This window comes from Toxorhynchites rutilus, chromosome 1 (assembly GCF_029784135.1).
Source record: "Toxorhynchites rutilus septentrionalis strain SRP chromosome 1, ASM2978413v1, whole genome shotgun sequence".
NCBI classification, from domain to species: domain Eukaryota; kingdom Metazoa; phylum Arthropoda; class Insecta; order Diptera; family Culicidae; genus Toxorhynchites; species Toxorhynchites rutilus.
Window position 1 is genome coordinate 54,784,816 of NC_073744.1, and position 14,784 is coordinate 54,799,599.

Genomic DNA, 14,784 nt, shown 5'->3' on the forward strand with positions numbered 1-14,784 from the left:
GGAGAATGTGTTCGCGAGAAGCGGACGAATGCTGAGGTCACCTGTCACTCGAGTAGCCACAACGAGTACAAGCAACACAAAACCACAAGAAGTGTTTGCTGCCCAAGCATTCCAAGGAGATCTTGGCTCCGTACAGAGCCAGTTGTTTACGCTGACCTCAAGCGCATCCCAAGAAGGGCAACTTGGGAGGCTCAGCATCACGGACGTTAGGAAAAAGGTCAACGAACTTTACGAGTTCGTAAAGGACAAAAACAATGTCCACTTAAAAATAAAACATCTGGTGACGAGCATCAGATCGGTCGTCATGGTTGCTGAACGCGAGCATAAGGAGCTGCAGATGAGAGCAGAGGGTGCTGAAAAGGCTCTGCTCGAGGCGAATGAGAAACCCGTCGAGATACTTGAGACGCCGAAGGGTCCTCTGAACACACGATCGGACAAGAGAAGGAGGGACACCCCAGGAGAAGAAGAAGAGCTGAAAAAGGCCAAGAACGATCTGAGTAACGCGAAAGGAGGTGAAAGCAGTGAATGGCGTACTGTCGATAACCAGGCAGAAAAACGCAAAAAACAGAAGGAGAAGAAGAAAAAAGTTGAGCAGGAAAAGAAGAAACTCGGACCTCGAGTGGAGCGAATCAAGGGCGATGCTTTGATCGTTGAAGTGTCAGCAGGAGTATCGTATGCAGCTATCCTTCGGAAAGTGAGAGACGATCCGGAGTTGCAGACACTGGGCGAGAACGTCGTGAAAACTAGGCGCACGCAGAAAGGCGAGATGCTCTTCGAGCTTAAAAAAGATCCAGCGGTTAAGAGCTCCGCTTTCAAACAACTCATTGAGAAGTCACTAGGGGAGGAGGCGAAGGTGAGAGCTCTCTCTCAGGAATCAACCATCGAGTGCCGGTATCTGGACGAGATCACGACTGTTGAGGAATTGAGAACTGAGTTACAGTCACAATGTGACCTTGGCGATGTGCCAATGACAATCCGACTGAGAAAGGCATACGGTGGGACACAAACGGCCTCGATACGGCTCTCGAAACAAGCTGCGAATAAACTGGTGGAGAAGGGTAAAATAAAAGTGGGGTGGTCCGTGTGCCCGATGAAAGCTCCCCCTCGTATGGCCAAGCAAATGGAGAGATGCTTTCAATGCATGGGCTTCGGTCACCAGGCGAAAAACTGCGGTGGTCCTGACAGATCGAAATTGTGCAGGAAGTGCGGGACGGAAGGTCACGTTGCTAGAGACTGCACCAAGCAACCGAGGTGCATGTTGTGCAAGGAGGAGGACGGAAACGACCACGTCACAGGTAGCTTCAAATGTCCGGCGTACAAAAAGGCGATTGCGGGTTCGCAGTAATGGAGGTTACCCAGCTCAACCTCAATCATTGCGACATAGCACAGCAATTGTTGTGGCAGTCAACAACTGAAACTAAATGCGACGTTGCAATGATCGCAGAACCGTACCGAGTTCCTCGCGATAACGGAAAATGGGTGGTGGATAAAGCAGGGATGGCTGCAATACTAGTGATGGGAAGGTACCCCATCCAAGAAGTGGTGGAAAGCTCACAGGAAGGTTTCGTGATCGTCAAAATCAACGGAATCTTCATGTGTAGTTGCTATGCACCCCCAAGATGGTCAGCGGAGCAGTTTCACGAGATGTTGGACGTACTCACGGATAAGGTCAGCGGCCGCAAACCAGTCATCATCGGAGGAGACTTCAACGCCTGGGCTGAGGAGTGGGGAAGCAGATGCACCAACGCCAGGGGGTACAGCCTACTAGAAGCCTTCGCAAAACTAGACGTCACACTTCTGAACGAAGGCACTAGCAGCACCTTTCGAAGGGACGGCCGCGAATCCATCATCGATGTAACTTTCTGCAGTCCATCACTGGCGGCTAATACGAAGTGGAGAGTGTCGGAGGGATACACACACAGCGACCACCAGGCAATCCTGTATAGTGTCGGCCAACGGAATCCCGCAGCGGTACGGAATACAAAAACCTTTGAGCGGAAGTGGAGGACAAAGGTTTTTGACAAGGAGCTTTTCGTCGAAGCACTACGCATAGACAGCAGAACTCTTAATCTGAGCGCCGACGGGCTAACAGGAACATTGGTGAGGGCATGCGATACAGCGATGCCGAGAAGACTGAACCCGACGAATGAACGACGTCCAGCCTACTGGTGGAACGAGACACTCAGCATCCTCCGCGCTAACTGTCTACGAGCCAGAAGAAGAGTCCAGAGGGCACGAACCGATGTAGAGAGAGAGGAGCACCGCGCGTCTTTCCGAGCGACCAGAGCCGCCTTGAAACGAGAGATACGTAGGAGCAAATCGAACTGCTATAGGGAGCTGTGTCGTGACGTCGACGCAAATCCTTGGGGTGAAGCATATCGAATCGTGATGGCGAAATTCCGTAGTTCAACGACTCCCATGGAATTATGTCCGGAAAAACTCGAGGTCATTGTGAATGGACTCTTTCCGCAGCACGACCCACCGACGTGGCCACCCACACTGTACGGTGAGGACGAAGCAGAGAACGCACAAGTCACCAACGAAGAACTCATCGCGGTGGCAAAAGGTCTAAAGTTGAAAAAAGCACCCGGCCCCGACGGAATCCCCAATGTGGCCCTGAAATCGGCGATCCTTGCTTTCCCCGACATGTTCAGGGTGGTGCTGCAGAAATGCCTGGATGACGGTCTCTTCCCTGCGGAATGGAAGATACAAAAGTTGGTGCTGCTCCCGAAACCAGGAAAGCCACCTGGAGATCCAGCGTCGTATAGGCCTATTTGTTTGTTGGATACTTTGGGAAAGCTCTTGGAAAGGGTTATTCTCAACAGACTGGTGAAATGCACGGAGGATGACCACGGATTGTCGAAAATGCAGTTCGGGTTCCGGAAAGGAAAGTCGACAGTGGACGCTATTCGGACAGTTATCGAGAAAGCTCAGGTCTCGCTTAAACAAAAACGAAGAGGCGACCGTTACTGCGCGGTGATTTTGATTGACGTGAAGAACGCCTTCAATAGTGCCAGCTGGGAGGCCATCGCCGAGGCGCTACACAGATTGAAGGTCCCTAGCTACCTGTACAGGATACTGAGGAGTTATTTCCAGAATCGGATCCTGGTATACAACACAGACAGGGGACAGATAGTGAAGAATATCTCGGCGGGAGTTCCACAAGGCTCCATCCTAGGTCCTACGCTTTGGAACACGATGTACGACGGTGTTCTAAGGCTGAAGCTACCCAGAGGTGTGGAGATCGTGGGCTTCGCGGACGACATCGTAACAACGGTAATCGGCGAGACGCTTCAGGAGGTGGAAATGTTGGCGACTGAGGCTGTAGACATGATCGGTAGTTGGATGGACAGCGTAAAGCTCCAGATGGCACATCACAAAACCGAGGTGCTGTTAGTGAGCAATTGTAAGGCAGTGCTGCGGGCAGAGGTATCGGTCGGAGGACATACCATCGTTTCGAAGCGGGCGGTGAAGTACCTCGGAGTCATGATCGACGACCGGCTGAACTTCAACCAGCACGTCGACTATGCATGTGGGAAGGCGTCAAAGGCCATCAACGTGGTGGCGAGGATCATGCCAAATAGCTTTGGCCCAAGCAGCAGCAAGAGGCGTCTCTTGGCAAGTGTATCTTCGTCGATACTGAGGTATGGTGGCCCTGCCTGGTTGGCGGCTCTGGAAACCCACCGAAATCGGAGGAAGCTGAACAGCACATTCCGACTCATGGCCATGCGAGTCGTAAGTGCTTATAGGACCATTTCGACAGAAGCTGTGTGTGTAATCGCCGGAATGATTCCCATCTGCATCACTCTGGCGGAAGATAGCGAGTGCTACAAGCGACGGGAAAGCAGAGGTATCCGGAAATTGATGAGAGCGGAGTCGTTGGACAAATGGCAGTATGAATGGGATACGGCAGAAAATGGTAGATGGACGTACAGGCTGATACCGGTACTTTCGACCTGGTTGAACAGGAAACACGGTGAAGTTAACTTTTACTTGACGCAGTTTCTGTCTGGGCATGGCTGTTTCAGGCAATATCTACACCGGTTCGGGCACGCAGTTTCACCCCTCTGTCCGGACTGTGGAGATATGGAGGAAACACCGGAGCACGTCGTTTTTGTCTGTCCCAGGTTCATCGAAAGGCGCGAGGGGCTGCCTGCACTTCATGTCGAGAATATTGTGGAGGAGATGTGTCGCGACGAGATGATCTGGAATGCCGTGAGCAGTGCAATCACACAAATCATGTCGGAGCTGCAGCGAAGGTGGAGGGCTGACCAAAGTGCTGACAACGTCCGACGGTGAAAGGTGAACAACGGCGACGGCTGTTGCAAGAGATGGTACCTCACGAGAGTAGCTGTGACGGGGTGCGCGTTGTGTTGGAGGGCACCACCTAATCGGCTCTCCGCTGGGAAGAGAAATCCTGCGAGGGTGACTGTGACGGGGCGCGCGTCAAGTTGGAGGGCGCTTCCTAATCGGTGCACGTCTCGACAGGTAAACGGATACTGCCGCGGAGAACAGCAAAAGGCCTACCTGACAACGCCTGATCGTGGCCTGGATGGAGGAACACCGCGAACATTTCGAAGGAACGAGCATCAAGGATGAAGCCACGATCAAAATGGTGAATACCCCACGAGAGTAGCTGTGACGGAGTGCGCGTCAGGTTGGAGGGCACTGCCTAATCGGCGCTCCGTTGGGAAGAGAAATCCTGCGAGGGTGACTGTGACGGGGCGCGCGTCAAGTTGGAGGGCGCTTCCTAATCGGTTCACGTCTCGACAGGTGAGAAACCCCGCGAGGGTGGCTGTGACGGGTTGCGCGTCAAGTTGGAGGGCAATTCCTAATCGGTTCACGTCTCGACGGGTAAATTCAAAATGCCTGCGAAGAGGACATCAGCGCAGTGGAATTAATAACGAATGGAAAGAAAAAAATATTGAGAAAAAGGGAAGGACAACGCTAGTTTGCGTTGAAAACTCGAGAAGTGCATGAGCACAGCCGCCCCCTGAAGTAGTCGCCTAGATGTGGTCCCAGGGGGAATAAGGCAACGAGTAGAGGGCTTGGTTTTTGTGGGTGCGATCCCCACTCGACGTCTGGGTTAACCCTTCCCAGGTAAGGCTGGTAGAGCGTTCCTCACCTCTTTCAAAAAAAAAAAAAAAAAAAAAAAAAAAAAAAAAAAAAAAAAGGGGGGTCACTCTACGAAAAATGAAACGATTTATAAACTATTCATAAATCGTATATTACTCAAAATGATTATTGCGACATATGTTGTGTTATATATCATTAGACAGGAAATTTATCCAGATTTTTTTTGCATGAAACATGAACAGTGAATATAGTAAAAAAATTAACAAATTGACGATTTAATTGGGTATGTTTTCCTTCGATTGCACTATCCACTCGCTTCTTCCTCGACGCAACGAGCAATCTTTTTGCCTAAATTCGGGTGTTAGCTAATAATGTGAGTTAATGCGTAAAATGAATTATTCTCCATTTACCGATAATAGGCATTAATTTTATATTATATTGTATGTTGCCCAATCAATTGGTGCTCAATTCATGTTTTTATCGTGTAGGTCTCACTACTAACAATTTGTGTAATTGTAGTCCAGCGTGTCATAATATCGAGTATGTTGTTTGGTAAATTAAAAATGCAACAAATGAATTTAAATGGCTGCTGATTTAGATGATCGAAAGGGTATACCCACCCCAATCAGATTATGATGGCTTGAGTAGTCGCGATCTTACAGGGCTACAAAGTTATTACAAACAATGTTCCGGACAACGGGGTAACGAAGGAGATAATGCTATTTTTATCTATAATATATTTTTGTAGTCCTAGATTGATTTGACTCAGTCTTATATTAATGTAGGTCTTAACTATTTAGACTTGTGTTTGTCTCTGTCTCTTTGTCTCTTTGTCTTCTTCTGCATGATTGAATAAACAGAATAAAAGGGAATTTTTTGTGTACATTTTTGAACAGAATGCGGTACCGAATTCTACCATGTTATGTCATCTAACCTGTTTGAAGGATACAAGTACATACAGGAAACTATTTTTCCAGGGCATCCATTTGATGTATCAAAAGAGAAAAAAATACAGATTTCGAACAATGAAAAACTCAATTTGAATGCAATTACTACACACAATCACAGTCCTAACGGGTGTTAAATAAAAAATGAGAATTTTTTCAATACCTTTCAGTAACTCAAATAAAGAGCGTAAAATTTTCTTTCTCCAAGGAAATTGCTCTTTGGGCTCCCTAGAAACAGTAGACGTGTTTGGTTTTGCTAGTTTGAATTTAGTCAAAGCAAAGTTGGCGTCGAAACAGCACGTGCTCCACGAACGCATTGTACGGTTCTACGAAACGCATTTCCAGCAAAGAAAAAAGTTCACGGTGGCACATTTTAAGGAAGAAAATGTACCTGTCAGTACGGTATATCGTATCCTGGGTTCCCTGAACGTAGAGCGGAAGGTCGGAAGAGGTCGTCCGGTGACGATAATGACGAAGCAGAGGAAGACATCGTTAAAGAAGCTGTTTGACAACAAGGACGAAACCAGCCTGCGTGACGCCGGTCGGAAATATGGCTGCTCCCACGTATTGATCCATCGGACCCTCAAGATGGAAGGAATCGTCAGCAGGAAGAAGACGAGGTCGCCGGAGTACACGGAGGAGCAGATTGAGACGGTTAAATCACAGTGTCGGTGGATGACCAAAAAATACCGCGGGACGTCTTTCGTTCTGGACGACGAAAGCTATTTTCCACTGTCCAAAACGCATATTCCAGGAAATGATAATTACTACTCCAGCGACAAGTCATCCACACCGCCTGAAGTGAAATTGAAGCGGCCTTAATCGCTTCAGACATCATTATAGAGACGCTTGGAGAATGCTTCGCTCCATTTTTTCATATTCCATTGAAGCACACTTGCGCTTTGTAGTCAAGATCCAAAAGTGCATCACCCTTGTCGAAAATCGAACACTTCTCTAATTACATTATGTTGTTACCGAGTCTACATTTTTTTCCGTACATCAATTTTGTTATTTTTGTGCGAGTGAAACAAATCTCAAGTTTCCACTCGGTTCGTGGCAGTTCAACACACACGGGACATTTTTTTGATTACTCGGCGCGTAATTATTTATCGGCAGATATAGCGGGGCAACTCCAAGCGCCTCCCCAGAAATTCGAAGGTAGAAGAATTAGTTTGTAGAATTAATTTCGGAAAAATAAAGGGGTCGAGAGTTGCACGCTAAAACGATTGGTCGAGTTTTAGTTGTATGAAAGAAAGCCAAGACCGTTCAGGCAACGCTACAAAATACAAGTTCAAGCACAAGTTTGAAAAAAAGGTTATGTTGTACATCGCCATTTCCGACCGGGGCATTTCAAAGCCTTGGTTTAAGCCGAGCAGTCTGGCAATCAACCAACAAATCTATCGAGAAGAGTGCCTCGATAAAATCCTGCTGCCGTTCCTGAACGAGCATCACGCGGATGGGAAGTACGTCTTCTGGCCGGACAAGGCGTCTTCCCATTACGCCAAGAAGACGCTGGCGTATCTTGAGGAGAAAAGGATACCGTTCGTGCCGAAAGATCGTAACCCAATAAACTTGCCCCAGTGCCGCCCAATAGAGGATTTCTTTGGCTCACTCAGTGCCCTAGTGTATAAAAACAATTGGAGGGCCAAGGACACGAAGCAACTGACTACAAGAATCCGGAATTGTATGCGGAAAATGGACGTAAGTGCCGTACAACGTTCTTGTGAGAGCATCGCGACAAAGTTGCGAGACCATTTTTTATTAATAAAAAATACTGAAATCGATGAAAAAAAAATTTTTTTTTTATGTGTGATTGAAAAAATTCTCATTTTTTATTTAACACCCGTTATGTCAAGATCCCGTCCGTGCCCCAAGGCTTAGACCCATCAACTTTTTTTTATTAGGGTGCCCATTTCCATTTTAGGGTGGTCCGAAAAATCAAAAATTTCCCTAAAGTGACTTTTTTTTTTAAATTCATAACTTTTGAACCACTGAACCGATTCAGATGATCGACATATCAAATTGAAGCCAATGAGCTAGACTTTTATTAGTATTGGACTTGCAAAAAATGGGTTTTATTCTCGTTATTATTGATTGTAGCCGTTTTTAATTGCAGAGTGCGCTTTATTTTTTATTTTTTTTATGGAAAGCTGGGGATTTTTTACATAACATATCAGAGATGCTATTTTTTCGATTTCGAGTTATTATTTTGCAAGTCATTGTCAGTATTTTTAATGTAAATTGTGAGCGTTATCTGTAATTTAGTTTGTTTACAGGTTCTTTAAGAACAAGTTAACTTTTTGCTCGGCGTTTTTTGATATGGATAATTCTACTGGTCAAAGATGTTGTGTGAAATTTTGCGATGGAAACAAAAATTCGGCACAAGAATTGCAAATGTTGCAGAATACGTTTGGTGACTCAACTATGTCGAAAACACGGGTGGATGAATGGTATGAGGCATTCAAAGGCGATCGAGAAGAGATGAACGATTTGCCACGTAAAGGATGACCATCTACCTTTTCAACTGATGAAAACATCGACAAAATAAAAGGAATGGTGCTCGGAAATCTTCATTCATTATCAAGTCTGAGGGAGCTAACCAGATTTGAATATTTTTCACGAGACCGTTCGTCATATTTTAGGCATGAAAAAAGTCCTTGCACGACTAGTGCCAAAATAGTTGAGGTCTCGCGAGAGCCGCTATCGTGTACGGACGTGCTTTTCAGTCGCTCCGTTAGATTGATAAGTTTTTTTTCTCTACAAAAGAGAGGTGTTTCCAAAAATATAATTCGAGAGCGCGAGTGAGAAAGTGAACGCATTAAAATGTGCCAGCGTGTGATCAGCCTACTGTGCACAAGGGGAGCACAAAACAAGATGAGTAAAATTAAACAATTGGTTCATAAAATTGAAACTTTTAATATCTTTTTGAAATTAGGAATTAGGAATTTGGAATTTGAAAATATAGAGGGTTTGTGCCTATGGGAGAAGAGATAGTTAAAGCACTCTCACTCCTGTGGGTTCTCTCCATTATCAATTAAAATTAAATCACAATTATTTTTTAAATAATTTTTTAAATTATTAAATAATTATTTGGAATTAATGTGCAACATTCTGCAGTTCGGTGTCGTGAAGTTTTATAAACCAATTCTTTCAGCAGATACTAATTGCATTAAGTAATAGTATTATAAGCTGAATAAGTTATATAGTTATAATTAATTACGTAGTTACGTGTGCAACACTAATACTTATACAGGGTTTTCCATTTCGGGCTTCCGAAAGTGAACAGCCCTGCGCTGACAACCGTTTGACATAGCTGTCAACCAAAGCGTCATATCGTTAGTTGAATGTCTGCCATTTTACAATATGGATCGTTTTAGCATCACACAACGTGTTAATTTTTTTGAAGTATACTATAAAAATGATGAAAAACCGGCAAATGTTTTTCGAGCATTACGGACGGATTTTGGTCGTCATGCACACACACAATCGCTAATGTAGTGCGTAAATTCGAACAAACTGGATCCAAACTGCATCGTAATGTGCGTTCGGCCGAAAATATTGCTGCTGTTGCTGCCAGTGTGGAGGATGACCCGAATGTTTCGATTCCACGGCGTGCTCAGCAATTGGGCTTGTCAAACACATCATTGTGGCGAATTTTGCATTTGGACTTGCACCTACATCCATATAAAGTCCAACTGGTACAAAAATTAGAGCATAGTGACCATGGAATGCGTCGGGCATACGTCGATTGGGTGAACGAACAACAGCAGCAAAATGCTGAATTTTCGCATCAAATTTTCTTCAGCGATGAGGCACATTTCGAGCTCGGTGGCTATGTGAACACCCAAAATTTCCGTATATGGGGCTCAGAAAATCCACACGTGATTGTTGAGAGGCCATTGCATCCGCCAAAAGTCACTGTTTGGTGCGCATTATGGTCTGGTGGAGTCATAGGGCCGTATTTCTTTGAAAATGAGAACGACGAGACGGTAACTGTGAATGGTGAGCGCTATAGCCGCATGTTAACCGATTTTTTTGGCACAAATTGAAGATATGGATACGGATGACATGTGGTTTCAGCAGGACGGCGCCACTTGCCACACAACACGACCGAACATGGCCATATTGCGAACGAAATTTGAGGGACGCATAATTTCGCGTTTTGGTGATGCCAATTGGCCGTCCAGATCATGCGATTTGAACCCGCTAGACTTTTTTTGTGGGGTTATGCGAAAGACCGTGTCTATGCGAACTCTCCGCAAACTCTTGAACATTTGAAAGACAACATTCGTGAAGTTATGACCGAGATACCGCCCCATATGTGCCGAAAAGTAATCGAAAATTACCTGTTCCGGATCAAGGTTTGCGAGGAAGCCCTAGGTGGACATTTGAATGATGTTGTATTTCACACATAATGGCATAAACCAAACTTTAATTTGAAATAAAAGTTTCATCGAAATTCGAATTCTAAATGTGTTTTATTTCAATTTACTTTCGGAATTTAAAGTTGGAAAACCCTGTACTTATAGTAATGCACGACTAGTGCCAAAATAGTTCAATTTTCTTCAAAAATCAAGTGACTGAAGACATGTTTGAACGATCAAATTCTGCTCCCATGTCAAAAATTGTCAAAAATCGACACTCTAGGGCTTAGTAGTTTTTTAGTTGCGTAATGTTGATTTGGACGATAATATACCCAATGCAAAGTATTAGCAGAACCGGACTTCATTTACTAGTGTCGCAGACGTTGAAATTTGAGTCTTTTGAAAAACGAAAAAATCACCGGAAACCGGGATTTTCAACAAAAAATGTGATTCCAAATATCTTAAAATTGCATGACACGTCGAGATTTACAGTTATCTCAAAATATTTTTTTTTGTCAAAAATCGACTGTTTATATGGAAAAACCAGTGCCAAAAAAGTATTTCACTAAAACTTTTCTTTGAAATAACAGTAAATATCGACGTTTCGTGCAATTAACATTTGGCATAAAAAAAAGTTTTTTAAACCCCCGATTTCCGGTGATTTTTCGATTTTCAAAAAATTCTAATTTTATCGTCTGCGACACTAGTAAATGAAGTCCGGTTGAGCTAATACTTTGCATTGGGCATATGATAGGGCAAATCAACATTACGTAGCAATTTCCGAATGAAAAATCGAGATAACTATTTTTATTGGCACCTAAAACCATACGTATTGCCATCAAGGATGCAAAATTTCGAAAGAACATGTTGAAATCGAAAAGCAATTTTTATCAGTGCAAAATATCTCTACCGACACTTCACTTCTTTCTATTGTGGTGCCGCTGTGCCTATGACCGCTGGCTCACCATCTCGTTTGTTTTGATATAGTTTTCGTTCCATCAACAGAAATATCAGTTCATTCTCGATGTCAGTGAATGCTCAAGCCGAAAATATCACCTTTCATTGCGTCCTGGTGAAATTTTCGTTGGTCATACACCCATAAACTCAGCACTCAAATGTGCCGTTGCCCATCGATGTGTGTGCAATAAGCGGCACAAAAATGGGACCGAGGCTAGAAACATACCAGGAAAACATACACACGAACACGCGTTTAAACGTCTGACGCGGTGTCAGTGAGATGATATTTCCTTGTATGGAATTTTGTTCCCTTCCACTGTCAGCTGATCGAAGATGCGTATGAAAATTTCGGGCGTAAATTCTCAGTGAGACAGTGGAACGAATGAGTGTGGGGAATAATGAAAACAACCAAATGTTCCACGTGACGGAGTGTCGATTGCATGTAATTAAGTTTGGTTCATTTGTCTTGAACTGCAGGGACATTGGTGATTGATTTTGATGTTATCTCAATATCTTGCGCTGTCAGTAAAGGGAGTGTGAGATTTTGCAACACTGATTGCCATATGTTTCATGCAATTTTAAGACATTTGGCGTCAAAATTTTTTTTTCGAAAATCCTGATTCCCTTTACTCCCTTGGATGATTTTTCGATTTTCAAAAAACCCAAAAATTTAAACCGTTTTGCGCCAATCTCCCTTAACATCGTTGCTGGACGGGCTGGACGGCGAGGGATCGAGTGCCTTTCTCAAGGCAAGAGGGCGGAGGTGGTAGCGCTGGAGTAAAGTAGAGTAGAGTTTTCAAAGGGCCTTTCTCAAGGGTAGAGACGAATGAACTGCAAAAGTTTAAAGTCTCTATAATACAATACCTTCCTTCCTTCTCCCTTAAGTCCGATTGAGCTGATACTTTGCATAGGGTGTTTTTTCGAAGTGGTTAACATTTTTTATGAGGTAAGTTTTTTGAATTTCGATATGATCATTTTCATTGGCATCCTGATGTTCCTATTAGAATACTGTTCTAATTCGCCAAAGTTTGACGGATGGTGGTGGCGTGTCGGCCACATGAGAGCAGTGCTTGGAAATATCTGTATCACATCAATCTTTTCAGCTGAATTTCCGGCCACATTCGATCATTATACCATTGCATTCGGGATACCGAAAATGAACCAACGCCAAACCTCACAATCACAGCAAGCCACTCACAGTTGATTCATCCAGTTTTTTTCATTCTGTTTTTCGTTCTGTTCTGCGTTCACGGAATGTGAGCAAAACAAAATATCCCTAGTTTTGTCATTCATTGACATTAACATACCAGTTCATTCACTATCAGCATCGTTCTCGGACACTGACGAAACGAAGAAATTCGTTGAGGAAGATAAGAAAGTACAGAATGCTCATAATAGTGACAATAAATTAAATTGTTCAAGCATGCAAGGTTTCCGTCTCAGTTAAATTGCTTTCATTTTACATAGTGAATATGCAGTTCCAAATCCACTTGTCAGAAATGCTTCAAAAGAAGAATTCCGATGTAATAAATACCGTCTTGACTCAAAAACATTTAATTTTTTTAATTCTGAACACACGAACATAAAATGGTGGTGTCCAAGACACGACCGCAATGGGAATATTTCGAGCTTCCTTTTGCAAACGGATCAAACTATGCTATAGGATTAGCGGATGAAATTGTCAACATCCAGCTTTGGCTGACATAGCTTGCATTCGCTGCTTGGATCGATTCTGCAGAATGCCCCCTCGCCCTTGCCCTTTCGTTGCCCTTCCGGAGTAACTTCAAAAGCAACTGAATAAGCAAGGCACTGACTCAATGAGAAAATCACACACAAATCGGGATACTGAAAATGAACAGTCACAACATTCCTGACAATTCAATGGCAATGAATAAATGTGAATGAATTCTCATGACTCGAGCTTTTAGGAAAGCTCAGAGAGCACAGAATGAATATGAATGAACACAGTTGTAAATTTGTTTGCCGTCGAATGAATGACAGTAGCATCGACAAGTAAAATAAACGCGTTACACTGATAAAAATATATTTTCAATGTTGCTTAACAAGCTCAATATTTCCAAGCTCTGCATGAGAGTATTAATTTTAAAATTGATTAAATTTGCGGAATCGGAACTACCAGGAAACAGGAATTCACATCCTTTTTTAAACTTTTCAATGTTAAAGATGGTAGATTTTGTACCTTCAAACTACGTATTCCGGACATAATTGATTTTTTTGCTGAAAACTACAAAGAATCCACTTCCGATTAGCATAGAATCTTGGTGGAATCTTACGGCGAGTATGCTCTCGGAAAATCACTATGTAATGAATGGTTCAAAAAGTTCGAAAATGACTCAATGACTACTTAGGGTAAAAAATAAAACGAGTAAAAAAAAACTTTTGAGTTACACGGTTTTATTGTGATTTAAGATAATTATAATACAGATGATGTTCTAAAAGCTAAAAAATAATTAGGCAAGTAGCAGTTTCAGTAGATGAATAAAATAGTGGGGCATACGATGATACCACTATCTGTGGATAAAAGATATCCGACGTTATTGTTGACTTAAAGGCGATGAGTCGTCATACGCTTCTAATGATTACTCCGAGATATTCAATTACAACATTGGTTTGACACATCAAATGTGCTGTCACATATCTAATATATTGAACAACAGAAATATGTAATAGTTTAGCAAGATATGCAACCTGTTTTTGTGACCCAATGACGGTAAATCTCATTTCACTGAAAAGATAGTCTTAGTCAATAGTTTTAAAAAATTACCTAGCTAAAAATAGACTCTCATTTAGACCCATTTTAAGACACAGTTTTTAGCCACAATAAAAACCGCAGAATGTAAGCTAACTTGATTACTATTCTTCTGGGGCAATGTGTTCCACAAATTAAATAAACTCGACCGGTTTCCGCCCCATCCGGCAGTAGAAAACAGTTCCACCTAATTGCTGGCGTCGAACACCTGAGGCTCCCTTCGGAGTACCTAGCGCGGTGCTTCTGCTCTCGATTCACCAAATTTTGTTTTTCTTCTCGGATTTCGGCGTTACAGAATAATACACAAGCCCATGCCGTGAGTGGTACATTAACGGGGCAGACTGTTGTCATTCAACTTTTTATTGTGCTTTTGTGCCTTTGTGCTTTCGCTAAACGACCCTTCCAAATCCGACTGAGGGTTTTTTTTTTCTCTTAAACAGAAACAGCACGATGAAGGAATAAGAATGGGTTCTATGCTGGGTTGTTCTACGAGAATTCTCCGTAGAGGCTGCTACCGTTACGATGTCAAATTCACTTTATTTTCTTCTGACGGCTTTTCATTCCCCGTCAACAGTCCTGTTTGTAGGAATTTGACATTCGCGGCGGAAAAAAAGAAGCAACAGAAGCAGCAACGGTAAGGCACGCATTGCGTTCACAGCCAAAAATGTAA

At 43.4% G+C, this 14,784-nt stretch overlaps 1 protein-coding gene across 5 annotated transcripts in view; it reads right to left on the reverse strand.

Annotated features, from left to right (window-relative positions):
* LOC129766565 (alpha-mannosidase 2) overlaps nt 1-14,784 on the reverse strand; it is a 446,086-nt gene that overhangs the window by 190,778 nt on the left and 240,524 nt on the right. The window lies entirely within an intron of this gene.